The sequence below is a fragment of the Lithobates pipiens genome, unplaced genomic scaffold, assembly GCF_037356315.1.
Source record: "Lithobates pipiens isolate NorthernLeopardFrog02 unplaced genomic scaffold, aLitPip1_a1.2 Scaffold_8, whole genome shotgun sequence".
Taxonomy (NCBI): Eukaryota; Metazoa; Chordata; class Amphibia; order Anura; family Ranidae; genus Lithobates; species Lithobates pipiens.
Window position 1 is genome coordinate 663,151,326 of NW_027507903.1, and position 25,388 is coordinate 663,176,713.

Below are 25,388 nucleotides of genomic sequence, written 5' to 3' on the forward strand. Positions count from 1 at the left end.
CTCCCCGTTCCGGAATTCACTGTGGAGGGAAATTTCAAAATTACAAAAAAATAAAGAAGACAGCTGGAAGGTAAGGGGTTACCAAGCGTTTAGGGAAGGGGGGATCACATAGCCCTGGGAGTGTATTTTAGGGTGGACCTCCGCTTTAAGTGGGTATAATAGTTGATTAAATAATCAATATTGCTAACTTAATTAATTGTTCCTGACACAATAAAATATGAAAATGTATAATTACTATGATTGAGGCATAAACAATTTAAAAAATGATTGACAGAACTGATCACATGACTCCAGTGATAGAAATAGAGCATGAGCAATAGAAACATGAACATTCCTAATCGGGTCCTCTGGTGGATGGCATGATAACTATAACAGATGATAGATGTCTCTGGGGAAATCTGATGTGGGTTGTCAGTTCTTCTGCCAAGCATTGCATTCAAAAGCAAAGTCTAGAACAGTGATGGCAAACCTTGGCACCCCAGATGTTTTGGAACTACATTTACCATGATGCTCATGCACTCTGCAATGTAGGTGAGCATCATGGGAAATGTAGTTCCAAAACATCTGGGGTGCCAAGGTTCACCATCACTGGTCTATAAACTAGTCTGTACTTTCTTTCAATTGACTATTATTAATTATATGAATGACATGTATTTTTTAGGACTGAAACTGCAGACATTATAGAAAATCAAGAAAATGAGGATTAAAATAACTGTCACCGATTGTTATTACCATGAAGGTGAACTGACTCTGTAATACAAATAATAATAGAAACGATTGGAGGAATTATTATTCAAATCTGCAACATTTCCAGGGACACACCTCTAACTCTTGGGACTGTCCCTCAGAATCCAGACACACTGGCATATATCATTGTGTCAGTTAATTACATTTATCATATTTAAAGGGCATATGAAATGAGAGATACATGGGGGGATGCCATTGCTAAACTCTCCTTTTGAGAATGTGAGTTCCCTGGCTGTCATGCTATTTTTTTGCCTTCAATAATTTATCAGTGTTTGACCCGGCGTTCATGCCAAAAACTCCAACTCGCCAAAATCTCCAACCGCGTCACCTCCGGTGACTCTCCAGCATCGGTGACCTGGAGATTTGGACAAGGTGACTGTTTTAACAGAACACCGGCAGCGCATACATTACCGTACACCATATATTGAGTGGACATTGGTAGTCCGTCTGCTAGTAACCAACAAAATGGCCGCCTTCAAGGTTGCAACAGCTTGTTTAACTCCTTACCCGGTGTTCTGTCCTAACAGCCAACTTGTCGTGCACCGTAGAGTTCTGTTAAAACAGGCAACTCATGACTTCCGGTTCCGGCGCCGCATGAGCTAGCTGCGTCTCAGCTTAGCTCCCGCACAGAGCCTCACAAATCGGCATATAAAAGCCTCCTCCGGCGGATCCACAACCCGATACCGGACCGGCGTGTCCCCCATTCGATCCCCCTTGGCATGGATCGCTTTCTGGAAAAGCCAGGGACCCGGTCGTACGCGGCCGCGGTGGCGCCTCCAGACCGGCCGCAAATCGAGCCCCCGGCTTCGGCCTACTCCGCTCCAGCGCTGCAGGCCTCAACCCCGGATCTCACAGATGCTGCTATGGAGGTAAGCGGGAACACCTCCCCACGCCTCCCCAGCCCACGCCGACCTCCCCAACTTCGGAATCAAGCCACTGGGCCCCCACACCTCCCACGTGGGATGCCAATCCGACATCCCCTGGCGGAGACGGCCATACCGAGCGCATAGCCAAGGCTGTGGCGGCCTTACTGACCCCATGATCACGGCCTCGGTCGAAAAAGCCGTGCAGGCAGGGATGCAGCAAATTTAAGGCCCAGCTTACTGAACATAACACCAGACTCAATGACCTTGAGCACCGAGTCTCAGAAGTGGAGGGATGATTTATTCCAGTTTCAGGCCACAGAACGGTCCCAGGACAAAACTGTACAATACATTATCCAGAAATTAGACGATTTAGAGAACAGATCCAGACGCTCCAATCTGCGATTTGTCGGTGTCCCGAGGCTCTCCCTACGGCTGCATTAACCGATTTCTGCTCCAAACGTGTACCAGAGGCCATGGGACTTCCAGGTCCTTTCGTAGTGGAAAGGGCGCACCGCATGGGCGCTTTCAACGATGATCGCAAAAATCCTCGCCCGGTTATTGCCAAGTATCTTAACTATGCAGACAAGGCCATTATTCTACAAGCGTTCCGGCAATCTCCCACCCTACTGATTGATGGTGTTAAAATTCTAATTTTTGCGGACTACTCTATTGAAGTATCTAAGAAACGCAAAGCCTTTCAACCAATCTGCTCGGAACTGTTTAAAATGCAGATCAAATTCTCCCTGGCATTCCCCGCAGTTCTTCGCCTCAAGTCCCCCAAGGGGGAACAACTTTCCTTCCAGGACCCTTCCGAGGCAGAAACATTTCTGCGTTCTATCCGCTCGGACATCTTGTCAATTACACCATCCAAACAGGCCTCGACACTATGTGCGCTAGACCAGAGGAGCCCCAGAAAGGACTCACCGAAGCGCTTTAGGGCATCTGCACCGGATCACCGACACCGCAACAATCCGCGTTGAAGCCTCTCTCGTTCTCCCACTGCTGATTTGCTTTTTCTTACATTAACTGTTCCTCCGTAGCCCGGGCCACGAGGCCTGGTTGTCTCTCCAGCTCCCGGATTTGGTCTCCCACAGGCCATGGAGGACTCAGACACTGGGCTCCGCAGACATCCTGTTCCTCTGCCCCACCACCACGGTTCTTCTGTGTGCTCAGTTAGGGCCACTCAGGTTATATTTGGTAATGACTTTTTTATTGTCTTCCTTGTGTCTTTTCTTTTTTTTTTTACTGTGTTACTATATTCATGCAGGTTTTATTCCCTCGAATAGCTATATCTAGTCTTGCACTACTATAGTCACCACGGTTTTTCAGAATTGTCATGACTTCACTGTGTATCTCCTATCTCCCACTGCTTATCAGCCGCCACGCCGCGAAATTCGTCCCCGAACTATCTGTTCCCTGAGATTCTTCGTGACGATCCGCTGGCACCTCTATTTTCCCCCTGGGGCTCTGTCTGGGGAGCGTACCTATCTACACAGTGAACTCATGCGGAAAAAAGTGAAGTGTGTGTTTTTGCTTATTTGTTTGGTTATTCCCTTATTTCCGTTGTTTTACCCCTTTGGGTCTCCCGGACCCCTCTCCCCCCCTCCCCTCCTCTTTGTTCACCGGGGCTCCCCCCCTACCTGTTTAGGACCCTCATACAAGGACCTCCTCCCCTGATCCAATCATTCCACTGCATAGGCCATCTGATCTATGCAACATCCTATACCCAGCACACCAGCCTTCCATACCCCCAACAAATGCCCCTCTTAGAGTAGTCTCTTGGAATGTCCAGGGCCTCCGCTCCCCGCATAAGAGGATGAAAGTCCTACGACATCTTAAACGTCTTAAGACGGATATCGCCCTCCTGCAGGAATCCCACTTACTTGCATCTGATTTCCCTCGCATGCAAAAGTTGTGGGTGGGCTCTGTGCATGGAGCGGAGTCTGTGGGACGGAGGGCTGGTGTCCTGCTCTTGATCAAAAAAAAACTCCCATGTACTGTCCTATCCTCTACCTCAGATGTCAACGGCCGTTTTTCACTGCTAAGCTTCGGCTGGGTACTAAAGAGCTGTTCGTCACCAACGTCTATGCTCCTAATAGTCCTGCTACACAATTTTATAAGGAACTCTCTACATGGTTACTTGATTTCACTCACCTACCCCACTTGGTAGGTGGTGACTTCAATGATGTCATGCACCCCTCGCTAGATAGATCCTCTCCCAAGTCACCGTCCTCGAGCGCGGCCGTCCATAATCCCACCTTATTCGCGTCCACCATGGATTCGTTACACTTAACGGACCTATGGCGCCTCTCACACCCTTCTGACCGAGAATTCACATTTTACTCCAACCCTCACAGATCTCTTGCAAGACTCGATCACTTTTTTGGGTCTGACGATCTCCTAGGCCTCATATCCGACACCGAGATCCAAGACATTGCGATCTCGGATCATGCTCCGGTGGTAGTCACCCTCGATAGATTAGATCTACCTCCTCATCCTAACCTGTGGCGTTTCCCTGCCTTCCTAAACAACAACTCTGACTTTCGTACGTATCTAGATAAGGCCTGGGCAGAGTACTCGTCCACAAATGCCTCCCACTCCGCTGACCCAAACCTCTTCTGGGACGCTGGTAAGGCGTTCCTTAGGGGACGCATCATCAGTTATGCCACATCTTTTAAACGCCACGCTCTCCAACACTACAAGTCGGCCAGTGCCAGACTTCACGCTGCCCAACAGCAGTTATCCTCTGCCAATTCCCCTGCACATCACGACGAATGGGTCTCTGCCAAGTCCAATTTTGATGCCTGGGCAGATACCCTTGAACGCACAAAATGGGCCCACCTGGATGCCACCTTCCACAAATTCGGTAATAAGGCCGGAAGACTTCTGTCACGGCTCTGTAAAGGTAGCCATCGCCCTACCCACATCACCGCCTTATCTGATCATACGGGTCGCACACTTTCTACTCCACAAGCCATTAACGGGGCAATGTTGAAATTCTACACTAATCTCTATGCCCCGGACCCCATAGTACAACAGAAGGCTCGACACTTCCTAGACACCCTGTCCCTCCCTTCAATCTCTCCTGACCAGTTGGACACGCTTAATGCCCCCATCACTCTCTCTGAGATAGAATCCACCATACAACATCTCAACTCCCACAAAGCCCCCGGTCCAGACGGCTTCACCAGCGATTTTTATAAAAACCACATTGACATTGCGGCCCCCACTCTTTTATCTGTTTATTCAGCTATCTGGGCGGGAGGCCCATACCTCCCCTCGGGGAATCAAGCTATTATCAAACTGCTTTCCAAAAAAGGAAAGGACCCATTGCAGCCCGGCTCCTACAGACCCATATCTCTCCTAAATCTGGATGTCAAAATCCTTTCAAAGATTGTTGCCACACGTCTAGCCGATATAATACCTCACCTGATCCACTCGGCCCAATCGGGTTTTACCAAAGGGCGAACAGCCACTCTAAATATCCGTAAGGTTCTATTGGCCCTGGAAGCAGCCAAACAAAACCCTAAAGGCTCCTATGCTATTATTACGCTAGACGCCGAAAAAGCCTTCGATAATGTTAGCTTCGATTGGCTCTCGTTAACCCTCTCCAAACTAGGCTTCACGGGCCCCTTCTCCCACCTCATAAACTCCATGTATGCCTCCCCCACTGCCAACCTGGTGGCGGCTGGCCTCCTTTCACCTAGCTTCACGCTACACAAGGGCACCAGACAGGGCTGCCCTTTATCCCCGCTACTTTTTAACATCGCTCTTGAACCTTTATCCAGACACCTGACTTTTAATGCCCCACTACACGGCATAGACATAGGGGGCAAGGAGCTCCGCACATCTCTGTTTGCGGATGATGTGCTCATCTTCACCTCTAACCCAGCAGCTGACATCCCCACTATCAAAAGTGTGTTTGACAATTTTAGGCTCTGCTCAGGGCTCCGCATTAACTATTCTAAAAGTGAAATTCTTCCCATTGGTTCCCATTCCACCCCCTCCTGGACCACTGACTCCTTATTTTCGGTTGCCCCCTCCTTTATTACATATTTAGGTATTAAGATTGGGAAACTGCCCTCCTCGTTGTATCATCTAAACTACCCCCCTCTGTTATCTAAGATCTCCCAAGAATTGACCAACTGGATGGATCTTCCCCTTTCGCTCCTGGGAAGGTGCCACCTTGTAAAAATGGTCAGCTTCGCCAAACTCTTATACCCTATGCAAACGTTACCGCTTTTGCTTAAACATAAAGATGTCACTTCTTTGGACTCTGCTATCTCGAAATTTTTGTGGCGTGGCAAGCGACCACGTATTCCTTATAAAAAACTGCACCTTCCCAGGGGCAAAGGGGGTATTAGTCTACCTAATGTTAGATTGTATAACTTAGCATGTTTACTTAGAACCGGTCTGGACTGGATCTCCTGCTCATCTCGGTACTCCAACTTTGATTTGGAATCTGCTATGGCCCATCCTTTCTCCTTGCCTGCCCTGCTGCATTGCCGCTGGAAATCTGTTCCCCTCCCCCATCAACACAACCTTGTTCTCAGGGACACTGCGATAGCCTGGAGAGAATCCAGGAAACTGGCCAACCTCCCACCTTTCATTTCCCCACACCTGCCTATTCAAGGAAACCCGTGTTTTTCTCCAGGCCTCCACTACAAGGCTTTTTCGTCCTGGTCTGCACAGGGTCTTTCACTTTTCTCTTCAATATGCGACCCGTCCACTGGCAGACCTCTCCCTTTTCAAACAGTGATGAACTCATTCTCCATTCCTTCGTCGCATTTCCTGCACTATCAACAATGTGTCAGCTTTCTCACTCACTGCTGCAAAGAAGAGCGTCTCCGCTTCCAACCCAGTTTCATGGATCAGCTGCTACGGGATAAGTGCTTTAAAATCTCGGATATCTACAAACCCCTTCTGGAACGCTCAACACCCCCGGCCTCCAGCACTTCTATTGCAAACTGGTCCTCGGAACTCTCAGACCCCGACATTGTCAACAAGATCCTGCTGGGTCTCAACAAAGTTTTGAAACTCACACCCAACGAAGTTTGGAGGGAAACACAACTCAAGATCGCCCACAGGGCCTACATCCCGTTTCTGTCTCCCAAAACAAAACTGGACGGAGCATCCTGTCCTCACTGCAAAGGCCCAAAGCCATCTCTCTTCCACCGCTTCTGGTCCTGTCAAACAATTGCTGCCTTTTGGGAGAAAGTCATTGCTTATATTTTCGATGTCACTCTACTGAAACTACCCAAGGAACCTCTGCTCCTAATCTTCGGTTACTGGGACCCTTTGCTGCTACCATGGTCCTCTTCCCCGGATACTGGTCATACTTTGAGGCCTCCTACCAAGTCTGCTTTGGTCGATTGGATCTTGCTATGTCTACTTATGGCCCGTCGCCTTATACTTCGCTCTTGGATCTCGTCTCCTGGCCCCTCGACCTCTCAACTTTTACAGGACCTGCTTTCTCTCATGCACAAGGAGAGGCTACTAGCCGATTTTTCCCATGCCTCCCAGAAAGATGCCTTTTTCGCCAAATGGCGCTTGTTTATCAACGCATCCATGTCCTCACTTGATCAACGAGCTTTGGATCGACTGTCGTTTATATACAATGACTTGCGACACTCCTAACGTGTCCTCAGGATATGCCTGTCTACCCTGACTGATATGGCCCTTTACTGCCCCTCAGGTACCTACATTGTGATCACTGCTTTGCTCCCTTTTGTATGATAATGTCCTTGTTTCTAGTATGTACGCCCCTTCCCCCCCCCCCCTCCCCTCCTTTTTCTCCTTCCTCTGTCCCTCCCTACCCCCCCCCCCCCCCCCCCCACCCTTTCCTCTCCTCCTTTTACCTGGACCTGTATAAGTTTCCCTAGGCACCTTCTCCGCTAGGGAGCCGATATTAATACCCTCCCTATGTCAAGTTCAGAACGGTCCCCGATCCATCCAGCTGGTCCCCACTGTTTCAAGTTGTTACTGTTTGTTGAACTCTCTGATGTGAATCGGTCTCCCTCTTTCCCAGGGCATGCCCTGGATGTGTATATGTATCCTCCTTATCTCTGTTATGTGCCTTAATGTATACCTTTGTATGTTCCTTATTTCTTTTATTTGAATAAAATTTATTTGAAAAAAAAAAAAAACAGGCAACTTATCCAAATCTCCAATTATTGCTGCTGGAGAGTCACCGGAAGTGACGAGGTTGGCGATTCTGGTGAGTTGGAGCTTTAGGAAGAACACTGGAACAAGTTTAGAGATAAGAAATTTGGTGAATTTTCTAACACACTTCCTGTCTTAGGATGGCTCCTCCATCTATGGAGGGGCACGTGGCAGGCGCGGCACTATAAAATGCCTTATGCGCTGTGGCATTAAAATAATTTTAATCTCTGATCTTTTAGTCCAAACAGGACTATCTCTTACTCTATAATTCCTCTAGCACCGTTCTATGGAAGCAGTAGGTTTAAAGAGCACACCAAACCTCTATGATATCTTCTTTATTAACTTCAGCTTTTCTTCATATATAACACTGACAATTTAGCAGCAGGCAGTGCATGTATAAACATGTGTTGAATAAAGTATAACAAAGAGGGGTTCAACTGTTCAATCTTGTCATTCTACATAACATGTCATTCTACATAACATGGTAGATATATTTCTCTCTTCAGTATCTGTACTTTCACTTTAAAGACTTTAGACACTTTATGATCTCTCTGAGAGGTATATCTGAGGCTCAAGAAATCGTTTTATTTGCTTGAACATGATTGGATAAAAGCTGACCATTGTAATCCCCGTCAGTGATAAATGGTTTGTCCTAAACCTCTAACTGCACTTTTGATGGACAGATTGGTCTGTTATAGGACGTTGGGAAATAACAGCAGAACCAACAGGTAAATAAAACTCATTTACAGTGGGACTCAGAAAAACAAAGACTGTGTTCATGTCAGTGACCGACGCCATCATAACCGTTATTTTATATTTTGTCTTTAGTACCACTTTATATGTTCTTACATTAGACACAGCCAGGGAACTAGTATTTTCAGAAGGAGGTCTGCAATGGCAGCCCTGATACTTCTCCCAAGAGTCACCGCCTCCTCCAAGCATTGGCAGATCAATGAACTAATCCATCCACCCGTCCCTGTGATGTGCCCAGACTGTGGGCGGAGTTCTCACATCTCCCGCCCCCCACATATCTTTATACATCCTCCCCATACACACAACACAGCATGGAGGGGCTCAGTGAAGGTGGTGGTGAAGGTGTGGAGGTGTCGGATCGGGTCACACAGATCATAAAAGGAGATCCGCCCGGCCTCATAATCCAGATATATCCTGACTCTGTTACTGGAGGGATTGGTGGGTAAGAGGGACTTATTACTGTCATGTATCACCCAATAGTGATCATCATCATTATCCCTGTCCAAACCCCAGGACTTGTTATTCTTCCCAATCTCTGACTTATGTCCTCCCCTCTGGGGTAACACATCCCAACTATACATTCATCTGATCCCCCGAAATCCACTTCCCAGTAATGTCTCCCTGAGGATAAACTCTGGCGGCTCAACACCTGAGGACACTGAAATCTCTCTGGTGTTTCTGGGAGCTTCTGGCATCTATATGACTTGCCTGCCATTTTCCTGTCATCTGATATCTGTAGATCATTATTAGCTGTGTTTCCATCAAGTAATATTTCTGCAGCAGGTACAGGAGAGTCCACACAGTGAGTACAGAAGACCCCGGACTTCTCCTGATTTGGCTGAGCAGACAGGAAAGTCTCTGCTATATTCCTCATGGTTATGCTTCCCTGCAGTACAGCAAAATCCTGAAACTTCTCTCTACATTCAGGGCAGGAATATCCTCCAGACCCCTCCTGTGTACCCAGCACTTGATCAATACAGTCTCGGCTGATATTGTGTCCACATTTCAGGGTTACAGGATCGGTATAAATGTTCACAGAGATGGAACGTTCCAACTCGGCTCTCAGATTACCAGACGCCATCGCTGACAGCAGAAGAGAAATGAAATGAAAGTCTCTGGAACTAGAAATGCAGATGAACTGGTCACATTTTTTTCTGCACGGGGCGAGGCTGAGCTCAGCTTTCAGTTGATTTTGAATAAACCTTGATGTCAAATTAAGAGGCCCCATAATTGTGTATATTTACATATATAAAAATCGATTTAACCACTTGAGGATCAGCATGACATACTTTTCTTCCAGAATTTGTATCCACAGACCACGTCAGAGATGCCACAACTAGATATAGGTCATATGCACCTTTCCTTTCTGGCAACAAGCCTGTTATACACCCAGAGTTGAAGAGAGTGGATAACCAAATCTTCATCCTCCTCCTCTGTCTCCCAGGAACAGAATAACTTGAAGTCTTCAGTAGCTGCTAAAGCTCCCTGTTCTTCATCCTCATCTACAGATACTTGTCTTTGCATAGTGAATGAAGCACCATATCAGCCATTTGCTGGAAAGGGATGCACAGCAATTAATGGGCTCCAAGGTCAAAAAATAGTGCAATGGCCACTAAAGGGGGTAAAATAAGGCAGAATTAACTAACTGGCACACATGTTCCTGCAGCTGAGGTCTACTGCCATGTTGGCTCCAGTATTGAGTAGTGGGGAAGTGACAACAAGGTCTTCGGCTGTACATGGGTTTCAGATTTAGCAGATAAGGTAAGTTAGGGAGAGGCACAACATCAGGGAGACAGGATTTCATCTGGGAAAGTTCACAGAGGAGTGGGGGGAGCAACCGGTAAATTCCACCGAATGGCAGGTGTGGACCTTTATCAACACATTTGCTATAGACTGCACTGAAGTAATTTGCAGTCTCTGTCTAAAGAGTACCAAGCATGGCAATACCACCAGTCATTTGGGTACCATGTGTATGAAGTGATACATGACTTCTCACCATGGGATGATTGGGAGATGCATCTCTATGCTAGCCTTCAATAGTGATGGACGAACTTCCGACGGGACGTTTCGCGAACGCGAAACGCGAACGGACACAAACGTTCGCGAAAACGACCGTTCGCCGCGGGCTCCATTGACTTCAATGGGAGGCGAATTTCGCAAACCTTTAGGTCGAATTTGCGGCCACGGGGTAATTATTAGGGGGTAGCACGTAGTCCCACCACCTGGACAATAGCATAATACATGTATGAGGTGAATTTGGGATCGATAACTACAAGCATTTTTTTTTTATTTGGGAAATTGTTCTGACAATTCAGGACTATGGAGCTAATGAAGGCAATGGAGGAGAGGGAAGGTCAGGGACCAGGGTAGGCAAACAAGAGGGTGCAGGAGATACAGAGCACTGACAGCAGCACCGTAATACAGAGCACTGACATCAGCACCGTGACATACAGCGCTGACAGCAGCTCCGTGACATACAGCGCTGACAGCAGCTCCGTGACATACAGCGCTGACAGCAGCTCCGTGACATACAGCGCTGACAGCAGCTCCGTGACATACAGCGCTGACAGCAGCTCCGTGACATACAGCGCTGACAGCAGCACCGTGACATACAGCGCTGACAGCAGCTCCGTGACATACAGCGCTGACAGCAGCTCCGTGACATACAGCGCTGACAGCAGCTCCGTGACATACAGCACTGACAGCAGCTCCGTGACATACAGCGCTGACAGCAGCTCCGTGACATACAGCGCTGACAGCAGCACCGTGACATACAGCGCTGACAGCAGCTCCGTGACATACAGCGCTGACAGCAGCTCCGTGACATACAGCGCTGACAGCAGCTCCGTGACATACAGCGCTGACAGCAGCTCCGTGACATACAGCGCTGACAGCAGCTCCGTGACATACAGCGCTGACAGCAGCACCGTGACATACAGCGCTGACAGCAGCTCCGTGACATACAGCGCTGACAGCAGCTCCGTGACATACAGCGCTGACAGCAGCTCCGTGACATACAGCACTGACAGCAGCTCCGTGACATACAGCGCTGACAGCAGCTCCGTGACATACAGCGCTGACAGCAGCACCGTGACATACAGCGCTGACAGCAGCTCCGTGACATACAGCGCTGACAGCAGCTCCGTGACATACAGCGCTGACAGCAGCTCCGTGACATACAGCGCTGACAGCAGCTCCGTGACATACAGCGCTGACAGCAGCTCCGTGACATACAGCGCTGACAGCAGCTCCGTGACATACAGCGCTGACAGCAGCTCCGTGACATACAGCGCTGACAGCAGCACCGTGACATACAGCGCTGACAGCAGCTCCGTGACATACAGCGCTGACAGCAGCTCCGTGACATACAGCGCTGACAGCAGCTCCGTGACATACAGCGCTGACAGCAGCTCCGTGACATACAGCGCTGACAGCAGCTCCGTGACATACAGCGCTGACAGCAGCTCCGTGACATACAGCGCTGACAGCAGCTCCGTGACATACAGCGCTGACAGCAGCTCCGTGACATACAGCGCTGACAGCAGCTCCGTGACATACAGCGCTGACAGCAGCTCCGTGACATACAGCGCTGACAGCAGCTCCGTGACATACAGCGCTGACAGCAGCTCCGTGACATACAGCGCTGACAGCAGCTCCGTGACATACAGCGCTGACAGCAGCTCCGTGACATACAGCGCTGACAGCAGCACCGTAAGCAGCCCCAGGAGGAAGTCAGCACAGCACAGGGATGGTGTGATCCCCTCATAATAAGAACCCCCAGGAGGAAGTCAGCACAGCACAGGGATGGTGGGAGCCCCTCATAATAAGAACACCCAGGAGGAAGTCAGCACAGCACAGGGATGGTGGGAACCCCTCATAATAAGCAGCCCCAGTAGAAATATGACACCGCTCAACCTCTTCAAAGAGGAGGGTAGGGGCATATAGTACGGTGTGCTTTTTTGGGTCAGGGAAGTGAGCCAAATGAATTAAGAAGGTCTGTGTGCTTGATTCCAAAAATTGTTTATAGACATATACATGGTCTACTGATCACATGTGTTGAATTCCTCCGAGATCCATGCCTCATTCATTTTTAGAAATGTGAGGTAGTTAACACTGTGGTGAGCTAGGCGAGTACGCTTATCGGTCACAATCCCCCCTGCTGCGCTGAACGTCCTTTCGGACAGGACACTGGATGAGGGGCAAGCCAACAGTTCGATTGCAAATTGGGCAAGCTCTGGCCAGAGGTCAAGCCTGCCCACCCAGTAGTCTAGGGGTTCATCACTCCTCAGAGCGTCCACATCGGCCGTTAACCCAATGTAGTCGGACACCTGACGGTCTAGGCGTTCCCTGATGCTGGATCCGGATGACACCTGTCGATGGGTCGGCTGAAAGAATGACCTCATATCCGAAGTCACCAACACATCTTCAAACCGGCCTCTTCTTGCAGGCGCTGTTGGATTGGTACCCGCAAATCCTTCTCTGGGAGTGGGAATTGCTCCTCTGCCAGCGCACGCAAAAGCAGAATGCAGCATTTCTCGAAGCAAGGCCTGGAAGTGCTGCATTCTGACAGCCCTCTGCGACGGCGGTAACATTTCCGCCATTTTGTGTTTGTACCGGGGGTCTAAGTACGTTGCCACCCAGTACTGGTCCTTGACCCTCATGCTTTTTATACGGGGGTCCCTATTAAAACACTGGAGCATGAAGGCCCCCATTTGCACTAAAGTGGAAGCGGTGTGGTGGCCTGGCTCCTGCTCATCATCCAGGATAATGTCGTCCTCTTCATTCTCCTCTCCCCATCCTCGCACAACAGGGATCCCAGAAAGGTTTAAAGCATGCTCTTCTTGCTCCTGCTCATCCGCCCCGGCACCATCCTCCTCTGACTCCTCATCAGACTCCTGTTGTTGACTTGTCTCAGATAGAGTAGCCCCCCCTGGGAATTCATCCAGCATTGCGACTTCCTCATCTTCCCGCTCCTGCTCCTCCACAGCCTGATCAATGACACGACGCAATGCACGCTCCAGAAAGAAGGCATAAGGTACCATGTCACTGATGGCGCCATGGCTGCGACTGACCAGTTTGGTGATCTCCTCAAATGGCCGCAGAAGTCTGCATGTGTCGCGCATGAGCAGCCACTGGCGCGGTGAAAAAAAACCCAGCTCCCCAGAACCGTTTCTTTCGCAGAGTTCATACAGGTAGACGTTAACTGCACGTTTCTGCTGGAGCAGCCTATCAAGCATATAGAAGGTTGAGTTCCATCGCGTCGGGCAATCGCAAATAAGACGTCTGACCGGCAGATGGTGTCGCCGCTGAATGTCAGCAAGGCGAGCCATGGCCGTGTAAGATCTTCTGAAATGGGCCGAGATTTTCCTTGCCTGCCGCAAGATGTCCTGGACCCCAGGGTATTTGACAAGGAATCGCTGCACGACCAAGTTTAAGACGTGTGCCATGCACGGCACGTGCGTGATTTTGCCCTGTTTCAATGCGCTAAGCAGATTGGCACCGTTGTCACACACCACTTTACCAACTGTCAAATTGAGCGGTGTTAGCCACTCATCTGCCTGTGAACGCAAAGCTGAAAGGAGTGCCGGGCCAGTGTGGCTCTTTGCTTCCAGGCACAACAGACGCAGCACGGCATGGCAACGTCTCACCTGGCATGTGGAATAGGTTCTGGGGAGCTTGGGCGGTGCAGTGGAAGAGACGCTAGCAGCGGAAAAGGAGGAGGCAGCTGAGGAGGAGAGGGAGGAGGATGGAGTAGGAGGAGGAGAAGAAGAGTCAGGCCTGCATGCAATCCGTGGCGGTAAAACCAAATCTACACGGGTGCCACGGGTTACATGCTTGACGGCCGTCAGAAGGTTCACCCAGTGGGCAGTAAAACTGATATACCTTCCCTGCCCGTGTTTGCTAGACCACGTGTCTGTGGTCAGATGTATCTTGGCACCGACACTGTGTGCCAGAGATACATTCACTTGCCGCTGAACATGGCCATATAGCTCTGGGATGCCCTTCTCTGAGAAATACTTCCTTCCTGGGACCTTCCATTGTGGTGTTCCAATGGCCACAAATTTGCGAAAGGCCTCCGAGTCCACCAGTTTATATGGCAGTAGTTGGCGGGCTATGAGTTCTGACAAGCCAGCCGCCAACCGTTGGGCAAGAGGGTTATCCGGCGTCATCATTTTTTTACGCTCAAACATTAGGCCCACGGAAGCCTGCCTTTTTGCAGAAAAATGTGAGCTTGGCGTGATGGAAGGTGGAGTGGAGGACAATTGTGAGGAGAGAGGAGAAGGAGAAGTAGAAGACGAGGCTGGACGGTGAGAGCCTGCAGTGTGGCTTTGTGTGTTCCGTTGCTCCCACTGGGCTCGGTGATGGCTGCTCATGTGCCTTCTTAAGGCGGTCGTCCCTAGGTGAGTATTGGGCTTACCGCGACTAACGCGTTGACTGCAAAGATTGCAGATGGCAACGCTATTGTCAGCAGCGGACACGTTAAAAAAAGCCCACACTGCGGAGCCATGTGCCGGTGTCCTGGGAGCGCCAGATGTGACCGTACATGGTCGATGACTCGCTCCTGATACATTTGCAGTCTGCTTTGTCCCTGCTGTGCAATGTAAGTCATTGCTGCTTCTCCTCCCTATCTGCTGGTCCATATCTCCCTCTGAACTCCCCTCCTCTTCCTCTCTTGTGGGCACCCACGTGACATCACTAGACACGTCATCATCAACGTCACCTTCCCCACCGCTATAAGTAGAGTAGGCAGCAACACCGGGGACCAACCTCCTCCTTGGGCTGATCTGGGTACTGGCGTCAGACTGCTGAGTAGCGCTTGTTGCTACCTCCTCTTCCTGATCCAATACCAAGAGTGGCTGCGCATCAGAAATGTCCTCTTGATATGGATCGGAAAATAATTCCAGTGACTCAAGCGGAAGGTATGTGGTGGTGGTGGTGGTGGTCGTGTTGTTGGTGGTAGTGTCTTTGGGGGTGCACATAGCAGAGAGTGAAGAAGAGGGTGCAGATCGAGAGGATGAGGAGGGTGCAGAAGAGTAAGGCTGAGCGAGCCACTCAACCAAGTCTGGTGCATCCTTTAAAGTAATTGAACGCACCTTCTGCAACTTCCCACTTTGGCTCAAGCCTGTTGCTCCTGCCCTACCCCTACCACCCCTGCGGAAGGGCCTGCCTCTTCCTCTGCATGTCATTTTTTAAATGACCCTGTGACAAAACTCTTAGTCCCTATACCGCTGAAGGACTGCTGCAGTATAGGTGAGCGGTCAGCAGTGGTGCACGTCAACCCTATCTATTGTGGACCTATAGCGGTCCTTACAGAACAGCAGACTGTACCGCACTCAAGCCTATGTACCGTAGCACCCTATACCAAGTTACCAGTCCTTATAAGAACTTTTGTGGACCAAGCAGGTTGTGTATTAGTGTTTAGCAGACTGTACGTCAGTCCCTATACCGCTGAAGGACTGCTGCAGTATAGGGCAGCGGTCAGCAGTGGTGCACGTCAACCCTATCTATTGTGGACCGATAGCGGTCCTTACAGAACAGCAGACTGTACCGCACTCAAGCCTATGTACCGTAGCACCCTATACCAAGTTACCAGTCCTTATAAGAACTTTTGTGGACCAAGCAGGTTGTGTATTAGTGTTTAGCAGACTGTACGTCAGTCCCTATACCGCTGAAGGACTGCTGCAGTATAGGGCAGCGGTCAGCAGTGGTGCACGTCAACCCTATCTATTGTGGACCGATAGCGGTCCTTACAGAACAGCAGACTGTACCGCACTCAAGCCTATGTACCGTAGCACCCTATACCAAGTTACCAGTCCTTATAAGAACTTTTGTGGAACAAGCAGGTTGTGTGTTAGTGATTAGCAGACTGTACGTCAGTCCCTATACCAATGAAGGACTGCTGCAGTATAGGGCAGCGGTCAGCAGTAGTGCACGGCAACCCTATGTATTGTGGACCGATAGCGGTCCTTACAGAACAGCAGACTGTACCGCACTCAAGCCTATGTACCGTAGCACCCTATACCAAGTTACCAGTCCTTATAAGAACTTTTGTGGACCAAGCAGGTTGTGTATTAGTGTTTAGCAGACTGTACGTCAGTCCCTATACCGCTGAAGGACTGCTGCAGTATAGGGCAGCGGTCAGCAGTGGTGCACGTCAACCCTATGTATTGTGGACCGATAGCGGTCCTTACAGAACAGCAGACTGTAACGCACTCAGGCCTATGTACCGTAGCACCCTATACCAAGTTACCAGTCCTTATAAGAACTTTTGTGGACCAAGCAGGTTGTGTGTTAGTGATTAGCAGACTGTACGTCAGTCCCTATACCAATGAAGGACTGCTGCAGTATAGGGCAGCGGTCAGCAGTAGTGCACGGCAACCCTATGTATTGTGGACCGATAGCGGTCCTTACAGAACAGCAGACTGTAACGCACTCAGGCCTATGTACCGTAGCACCCTATACCAAGTTACCAGTCCTTATAAAAACTTTTGTGGACCAAGCAGGTTGTGTGTTAGTGTTTAGCAGACTGTGCGTCAGTCCCTATACCGCTGAAGGACTGCTGCAGTATAGGGCAGCGGTCAGCAGTGGTGCACGTCAACCCTATCTATTGTGGACCGATAGCGGTCCTTACAGAACAGCAGACTGTACCGCACTCAAGCCTATGTACCGTAGCACCCTATACCAAGTTACCAGTCCTTATAAGAACTTTTGTGGACCAAGCAGGTTGTGTATTAGTGTTTAGCAGACTGTACGTCAGTCCCTATACCGCTGAAGGACTGCTGCAGTATAGGGCAGCGGTCAGCAGTGGTGCACGTCAACCCTATGTATTGTGGACCGATAGCGGTCCTTACAGAACAGCAGACTGTAACGCACTCAGGCCTATGTACCGTAGCACCCTATACCAAGTTACCAGTCCTTATAAGAACTTTTGTGGACCAAGCAGGTTGTGTGTTAGTGATTAGCAGACTGTACGTCAGTCCCTATACCAATGAAGGACTGCTGCAGTATAGGGCAGCGGTCAGCAGTAGTGCACGGCAACCCTATGTATTGTGGACCGATAGCGGTCCTTACAGAACAGCAGACTGTACTGCACTCAGGCCTATGTACCGTAGCACCCTATACCAAGTTACCAGTCCTTATAAAAACTTTTGTGGACCAAGCAGGTTGTGTGTTAGTGTTTAGCAGACTGTGCGTCAGTCCCTATACCGCTGAAGGACTGCTGCAGTATAGGGCAGCGGTCAGCAGTAGTGCACGGCAACCCTATGTATTGTGGACCGATAGCGGTCCTTACAGAACAGCAGACTGTAACGCACTCAGGCCTATGTACCGTAGCACCCTATACCAAGTTACCAGTCCTTATAAGAACTTTTGTGGACCAAGCAGGTTGTGTGTTAGTGATTAGCAGACTGTACGTCAGTCCCTATACCAATGAAGGACTGCTGCAGTATAGGGCAGCGGTCAGCAGTAGTGCACGGCAACCCTATGTATTGTGGACCGATAGCGGTCCTTACAGAACAGCAGACTGTACCGCACCCAAGCCTATGTACCGTAGCACCCTAGACAGACCAAGTTACCAGTCCTGATAAAGAGCTTTGTGGAACAAGTGAGTTGTGAATGATTAGCAGACTGCAGCAGAAGGGCAGCAGTCAAGTATAATATTCTTTCTATATTTGGAAGAAAGAATATTATACGTGTACAAGCCTATTACCGTACCACTGATACCAGTCCTGAAAAGAACCTTTGTGGAACTAATAGTAACAGCAAGTCTTTAAAATTATCCTCACTGCCTGACACACTGCTTCCTGCCTGTCCCTATACAAATTGGCAAAAAAGAGTAGGCTGGAACGATTAGCTGGAACAGCTCTTTTGTGGACCTGATAGTAACAGCTAATGATGATGATGATGATGATGATGAAGAAAGACTAATCTGGCTGAGCTGTCCCTAAAATAGCAGCATACAGCGCTCTGTCCCTTTATCTAAACTGACAAAAGAAACTCAGGCTGCTGACCTAACACCTATACCAGTCCTGAAAAGAACTTTTGTGTACCAAATAGCTAGCGTTTTCTCTGTCCCTACTCCACACAGGATCCTTTCCCTACAGTGACAGAAGAAAGAATGTAAAATGGCCACCGGATCGGGTGTATTTATAGGTTAGGGGGAATGTCCAAGTGTCCATGAGCTGTCATGTCTCAATTGGTTGTCCTGTAACACATGATAAACGTGTCACGAAAGGTTAAAGTTCTTGTATACATTAAACACGTAAGTCCGCCGGGGCGAACGACGGAAAAAGGCGTTCGAACCCGCGGACGGCGAAAGTCGGAAATTCGCCGCGAAACGACCGCCGGGCGAACCGTTCGGCCATCACTAGCCTTCAACATGAATAAGGTCACACTCAGCCTTCTAGCTCCTAACTTTCCACCTACCTCTACCACCACTACACAAGATTCCCCATCAGCAGCCTTGAAAATCTTTCAATGGGTGTCAGCGGTTTACCTTTTGACTCTTCTGAAGAGGAAAAGGTGCCAAACAGAGTAGGGACATGTGTAGGGTTAAACTTTTCTTTAATTTTGACAACCCCGCCCTGCCATTTCAAACTTTAGCATTTAATAGGCACGTTTCTATGCACCAGATTATAGAACAGAAGAAGTACAATCCCAGCAATCCCTGTGTCTAGTGGCTCAATGGCAGCTAGGCAAAATTGTTGTCTTAAAGCTCCAGCCTTTGTCTAGCTGGTGGATTTGGCCCACTTTTGTGAATTTGTGGCATGTGCTTAACTGCAGTGGATCATTCCCAGTCGAAATTTTTCGCCCATAAGGCCATCCCTGCCCTCCACCATTATGTGGAAGATAATGTTTCCATAACGTTGGGCCACTTGGTCAGCAGGAATGTCCACCGAACCACAGACTCGTAATCCAGCAAGTAGGGGCAGGAGCTTTATATAGTGTTCACTTTGTAACTCTGCTGGTCACCAGAAAGGAAATTCAAGATGGGGCACACCATTGTAGCTAGCTCTCCCACCCAGCTTCCTTACAGCTGATGATGGTAACAGTGCAGTTGCATCCATCTCTTCCTCCTCAATGCCTTTGTGAATAAGTTGTCCTCTGAAAATTAATTCAAGAGAATATACAATGGCCCTTGCAAAAAAAAAAAAATATGTCATACAATATTTCAGCTGATATGCCTGGGACAGGAGCCACACTGGGCCTGAGATTATGTCGGCTCCTCAGGGGCAGGCCCAGAGGTGGTTAGCTCCATCTTGTGGCCAGGAAAGATTATGTGTGACAAGGGCTCCAACCTGCTGTCTGCCCTATGACATGGGGAATTCGCACAGTTCTTGGAACTCCATAATCAAATTTTATCTTCTCTTCCCCTCCTCCTTCTTTCTTTGTTTGTTTGTCTTTCCTCATCCTATCTAGAGATGAGCTTTATGTTTGGGTCAAACATGAGTTTGACTCGAACTTTGGCTGTTCGCCTGTATGCCTGTAAAGTAGCGCAGGTTTCCCTTGTTTAGAGCAGTCCCTGCACAAAGTGTAATTTCTGCAGAAAAAAAAGTTATTTAAAAGTACTCATGGCTATAATGAATTGTCTGTCTCGGAAATACAGATAAAAGTCATTGAAAAAAATGGCATGGGATCCCCCAGTCCATTACCAAGCCATTGTGGGTCTGGTATGAATATTATGAATATTAAGGGGAACCCCAAACCAAAATTAAAAAAAAAAATTGCGTGGCGGTCCCCCCAAATTCCATACCAGGCCCTTCAGGTCTGGTATGGATATTAAGGGGATCCTCGCCCTAAAATAAAAAAAAAATGGCTTGGGGTCCCCCTCAAAATTCTTACCAGACCTGAGGGGTTCCCCCAAAAATCCATATCAGACCCCTATCAGAGCACGCAACTTGGCAGGCCACAGGAAAAGGACGAGAGCGCCCCTCCTGAACCATACCAGGCCACATGCCCTCAACATGGGGAGGGAGCTTTGGGGTAGCCCCCTAAAGCACCTTGTCCCCATGTTGATGGGGACAAAGGCCTCATCCCAACAACCATTTCCCAGTGGTTGAGAGGGTCTGCGGGTGGGGGCTTATCAGAATCTGGAAGCCCCCTTTAACAAGAAGCCCATCAGATCCTGCCCCCCCCCCCCCGTGTCAAATGGTAATGGGGTAAAAATGTACCCCTACCATTTCACAAAAAATTGTCAAAATGGTAAAAATTACAAGACACCACTTGGGACAAGTGCTTTATAATGTAAAAATAAAAACGTCCCATAAAGTATTCTTCTTCTCTTGCTCAGCCGATGGACCAAAAAGAAAAGAAAAGCCAGACTAACCCGCCTCCATGGGAGGCTCCCACCGTATGACGCATCCTTGCCAGTGACAGTTCTTTTATAACTGAGGGCGGGGCCACACAGTGACGTCCCCGGGTGACCCCACCCCCCTCTGACGCATGGGACATCCCTATGGCTTCCCCGTAGTGTCAGAGTGAGGTGAGGCCACCCATTGACCCACGCCCTCAGTTATAAAATAACTATCACCATGGATCGGACAGTCATTAAGGTGGGTGCCTCCCATGGAGGCGGATCGGTGGCAGCGTGTGAGTTTTTTTTTTCTTTTTTGGTACATCTGAGCGAGAGAAGAAGAAGAAGATGAATGGACTGGGGGTTTCCAGATTCCGATAAGCCCCCTGCCCACAGACCCCCACAACCATTGGGCAAGGGTTGTGGGAATGAGGCCCTTGTCCCCATCAACATGGGGACACAGCGCTTTGAGTGGCTACCCCAAAGTACCCTACCCATGTTGAGGGCATGTGGTCTGTTACGGTTCAGTAGGGGGGGGCCCCTTCCTCTTTTTCTGCGGGCCTGCCAGGTGGTTGCGTGCTCGGATAAGAGTCAGGTATGGATTTTTTGGGGGGCCCCCACACCATTCTTTTTGGAGTGGGGTTCCCCTTAAAAACGATACCAGACCGGAAGGGCCTGGTATGGAATTTGGGGGACCCCCATGCAATTTTATTTTTATTTTGGTTTGGGGTTCCCCTTAATATTCATACCAGACCCAAAGGACCTGGTAATGGACTGTGGGGGAATCCCATGCCGTTTTTTGCAGTCAGTGTGGCTGTAATTGTGAGTAAGGTAAAAGCACAGTTTGGCTCACTGGACTCAGTGAGCTGGGATTGTTTAGCTAGGTCTGTTCTGTGTGCTCTGCTGCTGCCAGTCTGCCTGATAGCTCCCTCTGTATAAAGGTAACTTTAGAAGTTTCTGGATGATAGGTGTGGAATTACACAGATGGCAACATGTACGAGTTTGAAGTACCCGTATATTAATGCAGCCCTGGCCTATCCCAGATAGGCAGGGCCTGATGGCATATATTCTGGGAGCACACAGAGCTCAGGGTCTTGTTCCAGAGCAGAGGAGTCCAGCCTGGGGGGGGGCATCCTCCCAGGCAGAAAATGCTGTTGGTGAGGCCTCAGGTGGGTGACCTGAGGGGAAGAAAGCTGTCTGCTAAAAATCTGTCTGGTATAACTGGAAGATGGTGCATGGAAGATTGGAAGGAGGCATCCATCTGTCCTTGGGCCTCGTGATACAGAGTATTAGAGATCTTGGGGACCTAGTGCTCTAGCTACCCCTCTGGTGCCCCTTTAGTCAGCTGCGGGTCTGTTAAAGGGAACACCGGCTTGAGTCCTGAAGAGCTTTGTCCATCTAGTCCCCTACTTAAAGGGACTTTGCTCTTGTGGCTCTAACTACTTAAAGTTGAAGTATACTGTTTGTTTCATGGACTTTACTATAGCTTGCTCAGAAAGGAATATCAAGTCCTCAAGTTGTACATAGTTCTTATTTTTGGAGTATGCCACCACTTCCCTCATCCCTATCCAAGTTCTACAAATATAAAAACAACAAAAACAACATCCCCTAGACTGCTCCTTGAAGAAAAAGTGATCGAGCGTGTTGGGTGCGTGGCTGCAAGGCAAACGTTTTGGGAAGACCCAAGCAGTAATCCAGTGGCTTCTATGGGAGTAGCGCTATGCAATGGAGAAATGTCATTGTCTAAATGACCCAATAGAACATACTTGCTGCTTATAACTTATACAGCCAGATGTTCTGGTGAGTTTGGTGTGCTGGTGGTGATTAGCACAGTGGAATCTTTGGAGGTCACTATGGAGATCTGGACAGAAAAAAAGGAGAAGCAGTGCACTTTACTTTTATGAACTGATGTAATCACTATCTACTGTACTTATTCTCACGTTTGATCACTTATAATTTTTGGCGCATATTTATTGTCCATTTATTACATGGATTTTGAGTTTCTATTTATTCTTTATAAAAGTTTTTGAGAATTGTACAGATGTTTGTTTATTAACAAATCAGCTGAGAGCTGAGCTCAGCCTCGCCCTGTGCAAATGAGTTGTAACGGAATCAACTGTATTTCTAGTTCCAGAGACTTTCAGTTTCACTTCCCTCTTCTGCTGTCAGCGATGGCGTCTGGTGATCTGAGAGCTGAGTTGGAATGTTCCGTCTGTCTGGACATTTATACCGATCCTGTAACCCTGAAATGTTGTCACAACTTCTGCAGGATCTGTATTGATCGTGTGCTGGATAAACAGGAGGGGTCTGGAGGATATTCCTGTCCTGAATGCAGAGAGAAGTTTCCGGGTCGTCCTGCACTGCAGTTACATAGCACTAAGTAACATCATGGAGAGGTTCTTGTCTGCTCAGCCAGATCAAAAGGAGTCCGGAATCTTCTATACTCACTGTGTGGACTCTCCCGTACCTGCTGTTAGATCCTGTCTGCTCTGTGAGGTTTCTCTGTGTGATAAACACCTGAGAGTCCACAAAAAGTCCCCAGAACACGTCTTATGTGACCCCACCTTGTCCATGGAGAGCAGGAAATGCTCCGTCCATAAGAAGATCCTGGAGTATTACTGCACTGAGGATGAGACCTGTATCTGTGTGTCTTGTTCTATGATTGGAGGACATAAAGGACATGAGATGATATCACTGGATGAGGCTTCTGAGAAGAAGAAGAAGGAGACACTGAGGAATGTTCTGCAGTGTCTTCTGTTAAAGAGAGAGGAGACGGAGCAAAGAGTCCAGAGTCTGTAGGAACACCGGAGGAAAGTAGAAGAAGAAGAAGCCGGTGACACCGAGAGAGTCACTGCCCTGTTTAGTGATCTCAGGAGACGTCTGGAAGACCTGGAGAAGAGAGCCCTGAGGGACATCTCCGGGAGGGCAGAGCGGATCTCCATCTCCATCCGGGATCTGGAAATAAAGAAGGAGGAGCTGTCCAGGAAGTTGCGTCACATTGAGGAGCTGTGTAACGTGACGGATCCACTGACTGTCTTACAGGAATCAGACACAGGTGACTTGTGTGATACTGAGGATGGAGATAATGAGGACAGAGAGAGACATGAGGAGCTCCTCCATGATGGAGGGGGTCTGGATGTGGCGGGGGTCTTACACACAGGTTTATCTGATATAATAACAGAGGTAAATGTATACTTCTATATACAGAGAGCTGCAGACATATTACTGGATGGAAACACAGCTAATAATTATCTACAGATATCAGATGACAGGAAAACTGTATTCAGGTCATATATAGAGCAGAATCACCCAGAAACACCAGAGAGATTCCAGGATTATCCTCAGGTGATGAGCAGTCGGAGTTTCTCCTCAGGGAGACATTACTGGGAAGTGGATGTTGGGGGGTCGAGGTGGTGGACAGTCGGGATGTGTTACCCCGGTATAGACTGGAGAGGGGGGCAGTCAGTGATTGGATATAATAACAAGTCCTGGGCATTGAACATGTCATGTGATGAGCAAATATTGATACATGACAGTGATGAGATCTTCTTAGTTGATGACATCTTTAGTAACAGAGTCAGGATATATCTGGATTATGAGGCCGGGCGGATCTCCTTTTATGATCTGTGTGACCCGATCCGACACCTCCACACCTTCACCACCACCTTCACTGAGCCCCTCCATGCTGGGATAGGTGTATGGGGAGGTTGTATAAATATCTGCGGGGGGAATCAAGAGATATGAGAACACCGTTTACAGTCTGATGACATCACAGGGATGGACAATGGGATTGGTTCATTGTTCAAACAATGCTTTGAGGAAGTGGTGGCTCCTGGAAGACGTATAAGGGCTGCCATTGCAGATCTTCTTCTGAAAATTCTAATTATCTGGCTGTGTGTAATATAGGAACCTTCATTTCTCTGTAACTTAGTTATTTTACCTGTTGGTTCTGCTGTTATTTCTCAACTCGCTTTAGGAGACCAATCTCTCTAGAAAAAGTTAGAAGGTTGGGACAAACCATTTACCAATGACAAGGGGGCTTACAATGGTCATCTTTTATTCAACATAATAAAATTGTAAAAACACAACAGCTCAGCTTTGCACTAGCATCGCTTAGTTAATATGGTGACCTTTCAGTTTTTTTCTCCATTCAGCCCGCTGAATGATAAACTTCAATTTCGACTCTAACACCTGTTTACCCCCCTGTGGACCAGACCATGTTTCACTTTCTGCTATGTGTCTGTTCATGAGTCTATAGCTTTGTAATTACTTATGATAAAGAATTGATACATATTTTGTTTTGGTTTTTTTTTGGGGGGGGGGGGGGGGGGACAAACAGGGTCTCTCATGACCCTAACGTCCTTTTTATTTAATTTATTTGCATTTTAAGGGGGAAAAAAAAGAGTAAAAAAAAATGTACCATTAATGTGAGCAAAACATTCATTTTATTCCGCTGCTTGTTCTATTTACTGCAACATTAAAATTACATTTTTGGTACAAAGCATGTTAACCCCTTCAGCCCCGGAAGGATTTGCCCCCTTCCTAACCAGGCCTTTTTTTTTTACGAT

The 25,388-nt window shown here is 48.5% G+C and overlaps 1 pseudogene; it reads left to right on the plus strand.

The window, feature by feature from the left end:
* LOC143964241 (E3 ubiquitin-protein ligase TRIM39-like) overlaps window positions 1-24,592 on the plus strand; it is a 106,048-nt pseudogene extending 81,456 nt beyond the window's left edge.
* Window positions 24,593-25,388: the final 796 nt, after the last annotated feature.